At 55.8% G+C, this 15,797-nt stretch overlaps 1 pseudogene; it reads left to right on the top strand.

Annotated features, from left to right (window-relative positions):
- The first annotated feature begins 1,230 nt into the window (after positions 1–1,230).
- On the top strand, positions 1,231–15,740 carry LOC141997681 (von Willebrand factor A domain-containing protein 5A-like; annotated as a pseudogene).
- Positions 15,741–15,797: the final 57 nt, after the last annotated feature.

Below are 15,797 nucleotides of genomic sequence, written 5' to 3'. Positions count from 1 at the left end.
TTCTTTTAAGAACCTGACTGATTTTTCCATTGTTCCAAGACCCAGGAGTTTGGGTCTTTGATAATTTTGTAACCAATTGGTTAGGATATTATTCTCAAGCCTCCCCAGGAAAGGGGGAGTAAGGGCTTGGGGGGATTGTTGGGGGAAGAGGACTCCAAGTGGTCCTTTTCCATGATTCTTTGTTAAAATCACTTGGTGGTGGCAGCGTTACCTAAACCCAAGGTACAAGGGCGAATTTGTGCTTGGGGAGTTTTTAACCTAAACTGGTAGAATAAGCTTAGGGGGTCTTTCATGCGGGTCCCCACATCTGTACCCTAGAGTTCAGAGTGGGGAGGGAACCCTGACTGGGTGGGATTTGGTGGGGACTCTGTTCTGAGCAGCGGTGTGGTAAGGGGACTGGGCCGGGGGGGTTGGATATGGCCCAGAGGGTCTCGGGGGCAGACAGGGGATGGGGAATGGGGGCGTCGGATAGGCCGTGGGAGTCCCAGGGGGTCTGTCAAGGGGCAGGGGTGTGGCTAGGGGTTGGGGCAGTCGGGTCAGTGGGGTTGGATAGTTGGTGGAGTCCTGGGGGGTGATTAGGGGGTGGGGGGGTCTCTGGAGGGGGCAGTCAGGGGACAAGGAGGGGGGGTTGGAGGGGTCAGGGGTTCTCGGGTGGGCCTATCAGGGTGGGGGTGTGGAGAGGGGTCAGGGCAGGCAGGGAGCGGGGGAGTTGGAGGGGTCGGGAGTTCTGGGGGTCCTGTCAGGGGGCGGGGAGTGGTTGGATAGGTGTGGGAGTCCCGGGGGTCTATCTGGGGGCGAGGGTGTGGATAAGGGTCGGGGCAGTCAGGGGACAGGTAGGGGGTAGGGTCCTAGGGAGGCAGTTACAGTGGGGGGGGTTGGGAGTTCTGAGGGGGGCAGTCAGGGGGCAGGAAGTGGGAGGGAGTGGATGGGGGGAGGGCGGGGGCGGGGCTAGGGCAGAGCTCCCTGGGTGCACACCCTAATGAAATGTGCTGCCCACACCTATGAGTGCCATCACACACCGCCTTTCACTGCCACGTGGCTGGCTATGGCCGTCCTCCTCCACTCGGCCCTTTGGAAATCTCAACCTCGTTGCCCTTCACTGCTAGGCCTGGCGATTAGCTCTCACCCCATTGGGTGTCCTCTTCTGTCAGCTGGCTCGGGATGCCCCCTCTTTGTCACTCAGCCTTCCAGCCAGGTCGCTATATGGCCCCTGCCTCCACCAGGGTCACGATGCCCCAGCAGACAAGTCGTCCACCTGCCTTCTCAGGCAGCCTTCTGTCCCAGCGCCAGTTCCTGGGCCACTCTGCCAGCGACTGCGGAGCGGAGCAGCGGCGTGCTCAGGGAGGAGGCGGAGCAGAGGTGAGCTGGGCCGGCGGGAGCTGCCGCAGGGGGGACGCCTCAGGGCGGAGTGGGGGGCGGGGAGCTGCCGCAGGGCTCCGAGCGGGGGGCGGGCGGGTGAAGGTATCCAAAGCTACTGGACATCATAGAAGTCAGGAAACCAGAAGTAAATTGGGCTGGAGCCAATGGAGGCCAAGTTTGTACATTGGCTTCAGGAAATGTTGAAAGAGATCATGGAATCTGGTAGAGGGAGGGAGGTGTTATCGAGATCAGCCAAAGAACCCAGGCATATTGGGATAGATAGATTTTATCCATCCCTAAAACATAACTGAGGGTTTAATTGGCAGCAGAGGGTATTATGCAGGCCCTCCACACTAGGGTAAGTTTTACCAATAGACTACATACTACTAGGACTCTCATTCTGCACAACTGTACTTTATCTTATCACATTGCACACGAGCTACAGTCCATGTTGCACACAAGTGATCCAAAAAAATGAAAAAAATTGCCCTTGCTAGCTTATGATGCTTTATTATAGCTTCCCAGAATGTTACCTGACAGAGTATTTCTGACATCCTTTATTCATCAGTTAGGTATTTCTACTGCTCTTATCGCTATAGCATTTAAACCACCACTAAGATGCTAGACAACTCCCCTTTGACTCTACAGTTCCAGGCTATTATAGTTCGTTTCTATATTTCTCAAGTTTTTACTACATTGTGGAATCTTTTCATGATATACTGTTCATCAAGGAGCCTTTGGATAATGGGGTGTTGGAGTGTCTCCTCCTGGAAGTGCCATGTAGATCATTATAAATCTTGAGGATTCAAAGGCCACTTCTTACAAAATTATGTCCCTCAGTCTTGGTACATTGCAAGTAACTATGTGACCTGCTGCTCACAAACCGGGAAGAATTAGTAGCGGAAGCTAAAGTGGATGGGAACGTGGGAGGCAGTGACCCTGGACTTCAGAAAAGCAGACTTTGACTCCCTCAGGGAACTGATGGGCAGGATCCCCTGGGAGAATAACATGAGGGGGAAAGGAGTCCAGGAGAGCTAGCTGTATTTTAAAGAATCCTTAGTGAGGTTACAGGGACAAACCATCCCGATGTGTAGAAAGAATAGTAAATATGGCAGCTTGGCTTAACAGTGAAATCCTTGCTGATCTTAAACACAAAAAAGAAGCTTACAAGAAGTGGAAGGTTGGACATATGACCAGGGATGAGTATATAAATATTGTTCGGGCATGCAGGAGTGAAATCAGGAAGGCCAAATCACACCTGGAGTTGCAGCTAGCAAGAGATGTTAAGAGTAACAAGAAGGGTTTCTTCAGGTATGTTAGCAACAAGAAGAAAGCCAAGGAAAGTGTGGGCCCCTTACTGAATGAGGGAGGCAACCTAGTGACAGAGGATGTGGAAAAAGCTAATGTACTCAATGCTTTTTTTGCCTCTGTCTTCACAAACAAGGTCAGCTCCCAGACTACTGCATTGGGCAGCACAGCATGGGGAGGAGGTGACCAGCCCTCTGTGGAGAAATAAGCGGTTCGGGACTATTTAGAAAAGCTGGACGAGCACAAGTCCATGGGGCCGGATGTGCTGCATCCAAGAGTGCTTAAGGAGTTGGCGAATGTGATTGCAGAGCCATTGGCCATTATCTTTGAAAACTCATGGTGATCGGGGGAAGTCCCAGACGACTGGAAAAAGGCTAATGTAGTGCCCATCTTTAAAAAAGGGAAGAAGGAGGATCCTGGAAACTACAGGCCAGTCAGCCTCATCTTAGTCCCTGGAAAAATCATAGAGCAGGTCCTCAAGGAATCAATGCTGAAGCACTTGGAGGAGAGGAAAGTGATCAGGAACAGTCAGCATGGATTCACCAAGGGCAAGTCATGCCTGACTAATCTAATTGCCTTCTATGACGAGATAACTGGCTCTGTGGATGAGGGGAAAGCGGTGGACATGTTGTTCCTTGACTTTAGCAAAGCTTTTGACACGGTCTCCCACAGTATTCTTGCCAGCAAGTTAAAGAAGTATGGGCTGGATGAATGCACTATAAGGTGGATAGAAAGTTGGCTAGACTGTCGGGCTCAACGGGTAGTGATCAATGGCTCCATGTCTAGTTGGCAGCCGGTATCAAGTGGAGTGCCCCAAGGGTCGGTCCTGGGGCTGGTTTTGTTCAATATCTTCATAAATGATCTGGAGGATGGTGTGGATTGCACCCTCAGCAAGTTTGCAGATGACACTAAACTGGGAGGAGAGGTAGATACGCTGGAGGTTAGGGATAGGATACAGAGGGACCTAGACAAATTAGAGGATTGGGCTAAAAGAAATCTGATGAGGTTCAACAAGGACAAGTGCAGAGTCCTGCACTTAGGACAGAAGAATCCCATGCATCGCTACAGACTAGGGACCGAATGGCTCAGCAGCAGTTCTGCGGAAAAGGACCTAGGGGTTACAGTGGATGAGAAGCTGGATATGAGTCAACAGTGTGCCCTTGTTGCGAAGAAGGCCAATGGCATTTTGGGATGTATATGTAGGGGCATTGCCAGCAGATCGAGGGACGTGATCGTTCCCCTCTATTCGACATTGGTGAGGCCTCATCTGGAGTACGGGGTCCAGTTTTGGGCCCCACACTACAAGAAGGATGTGGAAAAATTGGAGAGAGTCCAGCGGAGGGCAACAAAAATGATGAGGGGACTGGAACACATGACTATTATGAGGAGAGGCTGAGGGTACTGGGATTGTTTAGTCTGCGGAAGAGAAGAATGAGGGAGGATTTGATAGCTGCTTTCAACTACCTGAAAGGGGGTTCCAAAGAGGATGGATCTAGACTGTTCTCAGTGGTAGCTGATGACAGAACAAGGAGTAATGGTCTCAAGTTGAAGTGGGGGAGGTTTAGGTTGAAAAAGATTTTCCTAATATCCACTAGGAGGGTGGTGAAACACTGGAATGCGTTACCTAGGGAGGTGGTGGAATCTCCTTCCTTAGATATTTTTAAGGTCAGGCTTGACAAAGCCCTGGCTGGGATGATTTAGTTGGGGATTGGTCCTGCTTTGAGCAGGGGGTTGGACTAGATGACCTCCTGAGGTCCGTTCCAACCCTGATATTCTATGATTCTATGAACTACACATTGATGCACATGATGTGACTGCTTTGACAAATTTAGATTAAAGTCGAGATGGTGTCTCAGCTGTCCAATTCCTGGATATACTCCTTTGTAGATTTATTTAGAAAAGTACTGTAATGTAATAGTCTTTGTCCTTACATTCTTTCATACCAAGGGTATCAAAGTCAGACACCAACTAGTCAACCTCATAACACTCCTAGAGGTTAGGTATCCTAGCTAGTCTACAACCAGGTAGACAAACACTGAATGGTGGTTATGTGATGTGACCACAGTCAAATTGCTTAAGTTGAAAAAAGTGGAAATTAAAACCAAGTTTTCTTAACTCTCTCACTACAACTCTGACCACTACAGCACATGCCTTCCAAAACCAGTACTGTTTTATTCTGACTTGGAATAGGTTGATAATGTGCATGATTTGGATTGGGCAGTTTTATTTCTACCTACCCTATGACAGTTCCAGTGTGGATTTTTTAAAGATACTTTAACAGTCTTATGCTCACGTATTGAGGTTGAACACTTTCCAATGGCATATATGTATTTTTTTTTAAAAATAAATAAAACTATCCCTGTGCATAACTAGGGTAAAATTACTTTTCTAGCATAAGCACAATCAATCAGCACTCAGTATATTAAAAAAAAACAAACCACCAAACAGCAGACATATGAAGTTACAACAATTACACTGACAAATTCCAGCAGTATGAAGTAGTATTTACAGTACTCTGCTAACCAGCCATGAGTTCAACTCTTGTAACACAATTCTGAGGTTAGGGAAACTGACATGACACCTTCTCAAGGAAAGGAGACTGTAAAGTTAATAGATTCCAAATGTTTGAAATGCAAGATGTTTTCACTGTGGCAATATCCTGCTCGCCACTGTTATTTAACCCGTCCTAAAACATGACATGATGCACAAAGAGAAGTACTATATTTTTATAGCCAAATCTTCTCTGTGCAGATAAACGTGTGATGAATTGACATCAGTAAAGGAGGTAAAACATCCTTGTTTAATTCACTTTAAAAAGGAAGAACTGTAATGATTTTTTTAAAAATAAGAAAATGACAAAGTGGAGTCTGTTGCTCAAAAACCAGAAGTAAAGAAGCCTTGACTAAATCCACTAATTGCATGTGAGACAGACTGCCCTTTAAAATTAAATTGCTTTCCCTGTAAATGTTCAGTTAGGGAACTCAACAAGCCCAGTTAAAAAATAAAATAAAATATATGTGTAACCCTTCTACCAGGCCGAGTTGATAGCAGCAAGGGCCGGGTTCAGTACACAGGGGTTCCCTCTCAACAAAACAAATGCAAAACCGGCTCGAGCCCCCACCCAGTTACCTGGGAAAATCTTACACACACACCCCTGGGCGCCTCAAAGAGACAATACTTCCCCTCTCGCAAGCACAGAATCTCGGTGTAGCAGAAAATCTTTAATAACATGAGGTAAACGACATCAGCATTAAATTGGGAAAACACCACAACTAGGGTTCATCAACCAAACCATGAGCAAAGACCCACCCCAGCAGATTGGGCCATGTCCTTTCCCTCTGGTTCTTGAGTCCAACAAGCCAAACATCTCGAGTCCAGCAACCCAAAGATCACCCAAAGTCCCAAAAGTCCAACAACCCACAAGCCCAGCCCCAGAGTTCAAAAGTTCATTTGCAGAGTGTTACTCCTCAGTCTGGATGAAAGTGAGAGTGAGAGAGAGAGAGAGAGAGAGAGAGAGAGTGTGAGTGAGTGAGTGTGTGTGTGTGAGGTAAGGGGCACCTTACATGATCCGAAGCGGACTGCCCCACCGCTCCATAGGGCTTCACTCCAATCCGCTCCGCTCCGCCCCGCCCCGCCCCACTCCACCAGCTGTCCCACGAACAGCTCCACTTGCTGTCCCACAAGCAGCTCCCCCCATCCCGTGAACTGCTCCACCAGCCAGTCCATGGGCTGCTCCAGCCATCCCACGAACTGCTCTGCTCCGCTCCTTTCTGCTCCGCTCCAAGCAATATATCTTCAGGCTCCCCCCTACTTAACACAATGCTCAGTAATTTTAGCTCTTTAGTGATTTCAGCTTGTAGCAGTGGGAGCCTCAGTGCTTGTACACCATAAGCCCAAAGCAAATTCAGCTCAGCACCTATAGCTGGACTCTTAATAGGCCCAAAATTAGCTCTGATATTCTACATTAGAGAGAGAAGGTGATACAATTGCTGTTTCAGGCCCTCACAAAGTGCCCACACCACCAGGTACTAACACCTGTCCCCAGCCTCTCTCTCAATTCACTGAGTTTTGAAACCCATGTCCCTTGCCTAGCGAGTGCTACTTAGTTGATGGCGAGTCCCTCCATCATAACAAAAGGCCAAGTACAGTTCCACTGTCCTTCACTCACATAATCAGGATAACAATGTATTCTTCCTTCCCCAATAACAGAGACACTGGGGATCCCACAGCAGCCAAAGTGACCATTTGGGCAGCTATGGGCTCATGCTAGGCAGGGTGGGTGTGCCTATGCAAATGAGATCAGCCCCCAAAGTTCTTTTCCACAACTTGTCACAACTCACCACTAGATGTCAGGGTGGAGCTCGTCCTGACTCTGCTTACATATGAATCAAAGTAATACAAAACTTTTATCATGTAACATCTCTTTTCTAAGTGCACTGTGTGCATATTTTCAATTTTATCTGCACACATATATTTTAGAGTCTTTAAATGCAAGAATTCTTTTTAAAATATGCCAAATGGATATTCCCTCTTTTGTCACTTGTTTACCAAGGTTGTGCTATTTCATGATCATAAACAAAATTTCCTTAAAATATTATTTTCCACAAAAATGGATTGTTATAGCAGCAGACATATTGTATACTGCCTCTCTGCTCAGATAGCTACTGGTGGGATTACTATTCTTTCCTGTGACCAAATATACACATTCAGCTACTAGAGACAAACCATCTTTCCATGTCCCCAGGCCGAGGGGCGGGGAGCTGCCACAGGAGGGACGCCTCAGGGCGGAGCAGGGGGGAGCAAGGTGGAAGTTGCACTTAGGGCGTGAAACATCCTTGCACCAGCCCTGCTGGCTGGGCCCTTGGGGGTGACTCCGTCCATCTGTCCAACCCCAGGAGACCCTGGTCCTGCTTTTAAAGAGTTTGCCCCTGGACTGTTATTTCAACATATATGGTTTTGGGTCTCTCTTCGAGTCCTTCTACCCGTGAGTCAGGAGGGCAGGGTGGGGGGGCGGTATGAGTTGGGGGCAGGGCTGGCTGGGGTCAGGGTGTTCCCGGCTCCAGCTATCCCGCCCCCTGACCCCTCGGCGCCCCCCTCAGGCAGAGTGTGGGATACACCCAGCAGACCATGGCTGAGTCCCTGCAGCGCATCCAGAAGCTGCAGGCCAACCTGGGGGGCACTGAGATCTTGGCACCGCTACGAACCATTTACTGCAGCCCCTGCCTGGATGGGCACCCACACCAGGTGCTGAAGGCAGCTGCAGGGTGTCCCGGGGCAGGGTGGGGTGGTTAGAGAGGAGCTGAGAGCCCTGTGGGCAGCCGCAGGGCATCCCGGGTGCTCCGACACAAGCTGGGGGGCAGGGGGGCAGCCGCACGGCATCCCGGGGGTCGGACAGGAGCTGCGGGAAAGGGGGCCAGCAGCACGTTGTCCCAAGGGAGTGGAGTGGGGCTGGGGGGCAGGAGGGCAGCCACAGGATGTCCCGGGGTGGTCGAAAAGGGGCTGGGGGAGCCGAGGAGGGTTGGGGGGGGTCTCAGAAGGAAATGGGGCTGGGGAGATAAACTCAGACACTTTCAGGCCAGAAGGGACTGTCCTGATCATCTCATCTGGCCCCAGCCCCTTGCCCTCACCCCACCCCACCCCCGTGACAGCTGTAGTCCCTTGCCCCTCTCCCCCCTGTGGCAGCCCCTTGCTCCCCTGCCCCCCATGGCAGCCCCTTACCCCTGCCCCTCCCAAGACAGCTCTTTGCCCTCCCCTCACCCCCCCATGGCAGCCTCAGTCCTGCCCCCCCCCAGCAGCCCCAGCTCTTCATGCCCCCTCCATGGCAGCCCCAGCCGCCGTGGCAGCCCCAGCCGCCATGACAGCCCCCCGAGACAGGCCCAGCCCGTCGTGTTCCCCCCCAGCCAGCCCCCATACTCCCCCCCATGCCTTCCCGTGACATACCCAGCCCCTCGGGGCCCCCCTATGCCAGCCCCTTGTATTCCCTATGCCCCCCCCAATGACAGCCCGTCCCTCTCCTCATGCCCCCCCTCATCACAGTCCCAGTCCCTCGCCCCTCCAGTGACAGTCTCTCGCCCCACCCTTGACAGGCCCAGCCCCTGTGGCTGTCACCAAGCTCCCAAGCCCTGAGGTACAGACGTTGGGTCACAGAGCCCCCCTAATTACTCCAGGGCCCTGGCTGCCAAGGGAGACGAACCCCCCAGGGTCTCTGCCCATCTGAAGCAGGAAAGTCCCTTCCCCACCCCTCCACCCCACATGTGGGGGTCAGTGAGCCCCGAGCGTGGGGGTGAGACCCTCCAGCCAGCCCCTGGAAAGGATTCTCTGAAGTGACTCCGAGCCCCCCCCTCCCCCCCACCTAGTGCCCTGTCCCTAGCCGGGGATGGTTGCCCTCAGCTGTCACTATGGGCCATGCACCATCACAGCCCTTCTGCACCTGGCCTCCCAGATATGGCTCACCCCCCCCACAATCTCCCGCCGCTCCCCTTGGGAGGCTGTTCCGGGGGGTGGGGGAAGACCCTCAGAGAGGAGCCATGGGGGCAGCTGATGGGGGATTTGGGGTGGGGCTCGGGGTGGGACATTGGCTGATGCCCCAGGGGGCGTAAGCAGGACATGTCAGGCAAGAGCCGGGGCAGGGCACCTCTGTATAGAGCTGGGGGGCAGCTCTGGGTGCTGCACTCAGCTCTGGGGGCACCCTGCAGCCAAGGTGCAGGGAGGGCATGTTGTGGGGTCAGAAGGGAGCTCCCAGAAAGGTGCCCACAGCAGTTGGGTGGGTTAGTGTCTCCAGGGGCCAGGGAAGAGGTGACAGATGGGGGTTGGGGTCACAGTTAGAGACAGGGAAGAAGGTCAGGGTCCCTGTCTGCCAGCCCCCGCAGGGGAGATCTCTGGGAGAGGAGGGAGGGAGCTATGGGGGGGCTGGGGGTCTCATGGGGCTGGGGGTGTTTGGGAGGGGGGTCAGTGGGGCAGGCTCTTGGGGGGCTGTCCCCATTCCCAGGGGGAGAGGGTGTCTCCAGAGGGATTTGGGATCCCTGGTTCTGACTGCGTCTTTCCCCTGCCCACTGTTTGTTTTCACGGACGGGGAGGTGGGGAACACCAAGGACATCATCACCGAGGTGCAGCGTCACTGGGAGGCCCACAGGTAATGGGGCACCTGCCCCCCCCAGCGCTCTTCCAACTCTGCCCCCCACTGGCGCCCCAACTGTTCCCCCAAGCAAACCCCAACCCTGCCCCCCGAGCCCCGTCCTCCAGCCCTGCCAGCCCTACTGGCCCCTCTTCAACTGCTCTGACCCCCCTGGACTCTGCCACCCTGCAGGTGCTTCTCCTTTGGCATCAGGGCTGGGGCCTCCACGGCTCTGATCAAAGGCATTGCCCGGGCAGCAGGGAGCAGTGCTGAGTTAATCACGGGCCAGGACCACATGCAGCCCAAGGTGAGAACCCAGGAGTCCAGGCTCCCCCCTCCCCCTCCTGCTCTAACCCTCCAGACCCCACTCCCCTTCCAAAGCCAGGAGAGAACCCAGGAGTCCTGGCTCCCAGCCCCCTGGCTCTAACCCCTAGACCCCACTCCCCTCCCAGAGATGGGAGAGAACCCAGGAGTGTGGGCTCCTCCCCGACCCTGCTCTAACCCACCAGCCCCCACTCGTCTCCAAGACCAGGGATCGGACCCAAGCCTCCTGGCCCCAGTGTGCCAGTCTCTGCTGCAGGCACTGCAGTCTCTGAAGTGGGCCCTGCAGCCAGCCATGACCGAGATCTTGCTGAGCTGGGATCTGCCCCCCGGGATGGAGGCGGCGTTGCTGGGCCGGGGCCGAGGTGATCTTCCCTGGGCAGCGGTGCCTCATCTACGTCCAGCTCCGCGGGCAGCCCCAGGTGAGAGAGCAAGGCCCCGGCCCCCCTCCGAAGGCGTCCCCAGGACTCGGGGTCAGTGACTGATTCTGGAACCTCCCACCTCTTCCTGTGTGGTAATGCTGATCTGTAATGATGGCCTTTGGGCTGGGGGTCTCTGTGCTACCCCAACTGAGTTGATCTCAGTCAGGATCGTTAACTCCGGACCCTACTGATGGCCAGTAGGCTGACTAGGCAGCCCCCCAGCTGCTGTTAGTTGGGCGTATTTACCCCCTTGGTTTTGTAACCTGGGTCTGGGGGGTCCCCAGGCATCTTCTCCCACCTTGCACTCCACCTCTGACCCCCTTTCTCTGCCTGCAGCCGCCAGGCACTGCTGTGGGGGGCGTCACCCTGCAGTACCGCATCCAGGACCAGACCTACAAGGGAGACGCTGCAGTTCCCCCTACAGCCACAGGATGGAGATAGGTGACAGCAACACTCCCATGGCTCCTATCACCCCCAGGTAGCTGGTTCCTGCTCCCCACATCCCCACCCCCAACAGGACAGGAACAGGAGGGAACCTACCTCAGCTCACAGAGGGAAGCAGGAGTCCTGGTTCCCAGTCCCCCTGCTGTAACCACTAGACCCCACTCCCCTCCCAGAGCCAGGATAGAACCCAGGAGTCCTGGCTCCCTCCCCCCCACTCCAATACACTATCCCACTAGCCCCTGCTCCCCTCCCTGCATGGCTGAAACCCAGGCGTCCGGGGCTCACCCCATGACTGTCTGTCCCCAGTACAGGCTGCCCGTTTACCGGCTGGCATCCAAGTCGCTGCTGCTGGAACTGGAAGGGGCCGTGGAGGCCAGGTCGGAGGGGGACCGGTGCCGGGCGCTGGAGACCGGCCTGAGCTCGGGGGTCGTCTGCTCCCTCACGGCCTACGTGGGGGTGGACACGGAGCAGGGGCAGCCGGTGCAGGGGCCACTGGTGAGACGGGACATCCCGCTGGCAGGTAACCCCGGAGGGGTCAGGGATCCTGGCATCGGGGTGGGGGGGAGGGGTCTCAGGTGGGAGGGGAACCTGGGGCTGGGGTGTGTGTGTGTGGAACCTGGCACTGGCAGGGGAATTGCGGGAGAGATCCCAGCAAGGGTGATCCCAGTGTTGGGGGGGTGACCTGGATGCATGGGGAGGCATCGTGGATATGGGCTAATGTCCCTTTCCCCCCTCCTTGCCCCAGCTACTGTGTGGCTCTGCTGGACCCTCCCTGCCCCCGAGGGTGAACCCAGTGCTCCCAGCCCCAGGGCAGGAGGAGAGCAGCGGGCGCTGGCCCGGTGAGATGGGGGGCAGCCTGCGGGGCCTGGCTCCTGCCAGCTGGGAGAGCGGGGCCTGTGGGGTGGACAGGCAGACATACGGACAGACCCAGAATCAGAGACCCAAACAGACAGGGGCAGAGACCGAGAATCAGACAGATGGACCCAGACAGGAAGACGGAGACAGACAAACAGACCCCATGAGACAGGCAGACTGACCTAGACAGAAGCAGGGACCGGGGGGCAGGCATATTGCTGGCATGAGCAAGCCTGGCTAGCAGGGGCCTCTCGTCCCCCAGTGTCCTGCCCTCATCCATGGGGCGCAGCACCCACCCCCCACATCCCCTGGGGCTGGAAGAGGGGTCCCAGCTAGGGGGAAGCTGCAGGGAGCAGCTGTATCCAGGGGGTCCCAGCCTGGGGGGAAGGGGCTGGGGGGGATTCTGACTCTGAGGGAGCTAAGGGGAGAGGAGGATGGGGCTGGGTGTGGGTGGGGTCCCAGCTGGGGGCAGGGAGGAGGGGTCCCAGTGGCGTGTTGGCTCTAGGTGCCGGGGGGAGCGGCGGGAGGATTTCGCTTCCATCCCTTAGCTTGTCTCTGTCTGTCTGCATGTCCACCTGTCTGTCCATCTCTCTGACCGTCTGGTCCCTAGAGTTCGATTTGATGGCAGGCCATTTGCTGTACGTTGCGCCGTGCGCCTTCACCGGAGTTGTTCGCCTGGCCGAAGGCAACCAACGCTGCACCTCCTTCACCTTGCGCACGTGTGACGAAGTGGGACTGTTCTTACTGTTTCGTCTGAATACTGTAGGGGTGCCTCAGTTTCCCCTACGCATTTCTTAAGTCTCTAGGTGGTGGGATAAGGGGGTGTATTGTTGCAGAGCAAAGGGCCAGTGTACACAAATGGCCGACACTCTGTCTCCTGGCAATTGATGGCCTGGAACCTTCCCCCCCTCCCCCCCCGCAAGGTGAGAGCTAAAGGGTTGGAGAACAAAGGAATCAAGTGACCTCCTGGCACGGGAAAGGGACAAAGCCCAGAGGAGGGGGGGCCGGAGGGTGAGTCACTTTCGGGCTGGCTGGGGACATGGAGTGAAGTGCAGACTTGGTTGTCTGGCTCACTGACCCCCAAAATGGACCCGGCTGAGGGGTCCTGTTCTCTGCACCTACAAGCTCTGTTTTAGACCATGTTCCTGTCATCTAATAAACCTCTGTTTTACTGGCTGGCTAAGAGTCACGTCTGACTGCGGAGTTGGGGGGCAGGACCCTCTGGCTTCCCCAGGACCCTGCCTGGGCGGACTCGCTGAGGGAAGTGCACGGAGGGGCAGAGGATGCTGGATGCTCCGAGGTCACACCCAGGAAGGTGGAAGCTGTGGGAGCTGTGTGTCCTGCAGACGGGCTGCTCACAGAGAGGAGGCTCCCCCAGAGTCCTCCCTGGCTTCGTGGGGAGCAGATCCAGAGCATCGCCCAGGAACTCCCTGACAGCGAGAAGCTCCCAAAGTCCAGCACCAGCCCTCGCCTCCCTCGGAAGTGCCTGTCCTGGTTCTGCTGCCTCCCAGAGCTCATCCAGGGGGCCCCCGATGCAAGGGCAGGAAGGCCTGCAAACACGGTGCCCCCCCCGGAGACCGCATCCCAGGAAGGTGAGTTGGGAGACGGGGTTGGGAGTCAGGACTCGGGGCGGGCGGCAAACGCCAGGATGACGCTTCCTTGGGTCTGAGACAGACATGCCCTGACGGTCCCGGAGCTGGGCAAGTGTTTAACGGCTACACAGAAAGTGAAGGAACTTCCTGGGCAAAACAGACACTGGGGGAGGTGGAATCCACAGCTGGGTTTTTTAAGTGTCGTGACGCAAATTATCTTGCAACAAAATAAATAAAAAATAAGGAAACTTCCAGGCAAAAAACTCTGTGAAACTGGAATTTGGGTTGTGAGTTTATATCGCTGAGCTGGGGGGGGGCGGGAAGAGGGGGAGGGAAACTGGGCAGGGTGTAGGGGGCAAATCAGTCATTTTTTAGTAGCAGAAATGTCACTGAGCAGTTTTCTCTGAAATGGACACACAGCTAAACTCCCAGACAAAAATACCTTGTGAAGCTGGGCCCAGGCTTTGATGTTTGTACAGGTGAGTTCAGGGGCACAGATCATGGTCGGCACAGTCTGGTTTGTAAACGAAGAAGCCCACGAAAGGCAGAAATTTTAAAGTTAAGGCTACCCTTAAAACCTGAATTGGAAGAGTCTGGAAATACAAAGTTGCTGTAGCCCAGGTAACCTTAACTCTGCCCCACAACCCTGGCCCAGGTATGGCTATACTATCATATAGACTCTGTAACATCCCGTCTCCCCTACACCCTTGGATGCTTGTGTGTTTCCCCGGACATAGGTTTGTTTCACAGGTTGTAGTGTGGGATGGTCCCGGGGTCAGATTGTGTTTGAGAAATACCCTGGGGTAGTGGGATTAATAGCGGGGGCTGGGACATTCACAGGGGCCCAAGGGAATTTGGTTCCCAACTCCAACTGCAAATTAATTGTCATCCCATGGGTGCAGGAAGGGGCAGAGTTAAGGGTGCTGAGAAGCAGGTAAAGGACGCCCATGGATGAGGCAGAGTTAAGGATGCACGGAGGCTCACAGTTAAGGTTGTAGGCTGTCCCTCAGCCTGGACAGGCCATGTCACTCTTCTGTAACCATGTCCCAGCCCCATCTTCCCACATCTCTCCCTAGAGTGGGCACCAGAGGAGTCTTCCCTGCTGAGGCTGGTGTCTCTGCAGAATGTCGACGGCTCATGGGACCTGGACCCCTGGCTGGCCACCGTGCTGGGGGTGAGTTAGACCGACGCCAGGGGGAGGATGCCCAGTCAGGTGAGTGTGGGAGGGGACAGGGACAGAGGAGAGGAGGAGAGAGATGGGGCTCAGGTGCCATGAGTTGAGCCTGTTCTCTGCTCCCAGATGAGACTGGGGGTGACCCAGGCTTGGGGGGGTGGGTCTGAGGGCAACTGGCTCAAATGACCCTTGAACCTGGAGCCCAGTGGGTGAGATGGGCCTAGAGCAGGGGGCCGGGAACCCCCAAACAGGGGGTTGGAGCATTGGATCAAGATGCCCCAGAGCTGGGCATGGTGGACATGGGGAGGCCCAGGCCAGGCCCTCTCTGAGGCTGTCTCCCTATCCCCTGGGCATGGCACTGGGCATCTGGGTAGGGGGTCCACGGTGCTAGAGCTGGGAACCCTCTGAGTCTGAGGAGAGAGCGCTCGATTGGGGGGTTCCCAGGGCAGGGGGATGGGGACAGCGCTGGGGGGGTCCCCAGGGTGGAGGGATGGGGGGCAGCACTCAGGGGTGCAGGGGGGTCCACAGGGCAGGGGGAAGGGGCAGCATTCGGGGGGGCAGGAGGGGTCCTCAGGCCAGGCACTGTCTCAGGCTGTTTCTCTACCCCCCACCCCCGGACGTGCCCCCTGGCATCTGGGCCACGGTGCTGACGGTGGTCTGGCTGCACGGCTGGGCCACAGGGCAGCGCGACGAGTGGGAGCTGCTGGAGGCAAAGGCTGTGGGCTGGGTGCAGGGGCGAGCAGGTGAGATAGGGCTAGGGGGTCAGGGGTATGGAAACCCCACAGCCCAGAGCCCCAACCCTGCTCCCCAGGGCCCCATAGCCCAGCCCTCGAGAGCCCCTATCCCCAGCATCTCCCTGTGTCAATCCCCGTCCGGGGTCTCCATGCCCAGCCCCCAGCACCTTTACTCCCCTGTCCCCCGTGCCAGTCCCCCACGCTCTGTGTGCTCTCTGCCCTTTGCCCCCAAGCCCGGCCCTGTTCCTTTGGCTTGTGTCTCCCCCCTGAAGCACCCCCCCCTCCGTTTCCTGGGCTGGTGTCTCCCCCCCAACCCTCACTACACCATTCCTCAGCTGGTGTCCCCCCCCCGTCCCGTTTCCCTGGCTGATGTCTCCCCCCCTGACCCATCCCCACTTGTTTCAGGACCCTGGCTGAGCGAGTGCCTGGAAGCCACCAATGCCCTGCTGGGGTGCAGCATTGGCCCTGCTGTCT

Source organism: Natator depressus, chromosome 13 (genome assembly GCF_965152275.1).
Source record: "Natator depressus isolate rNatDep1 chromosome 13, rNatDep2.hap1, whole genome shotgun sequence".
NCBI classification, from domain to species: Eukaryota; Metazoa; Chordata; order Testudines; family Cheloniidae; genus Natator; species Natator depressus.
Note: the sequence above shows the minus strand (reverse complement) of the source record. Positions and strands in the feature narration are given on the sequence as shown.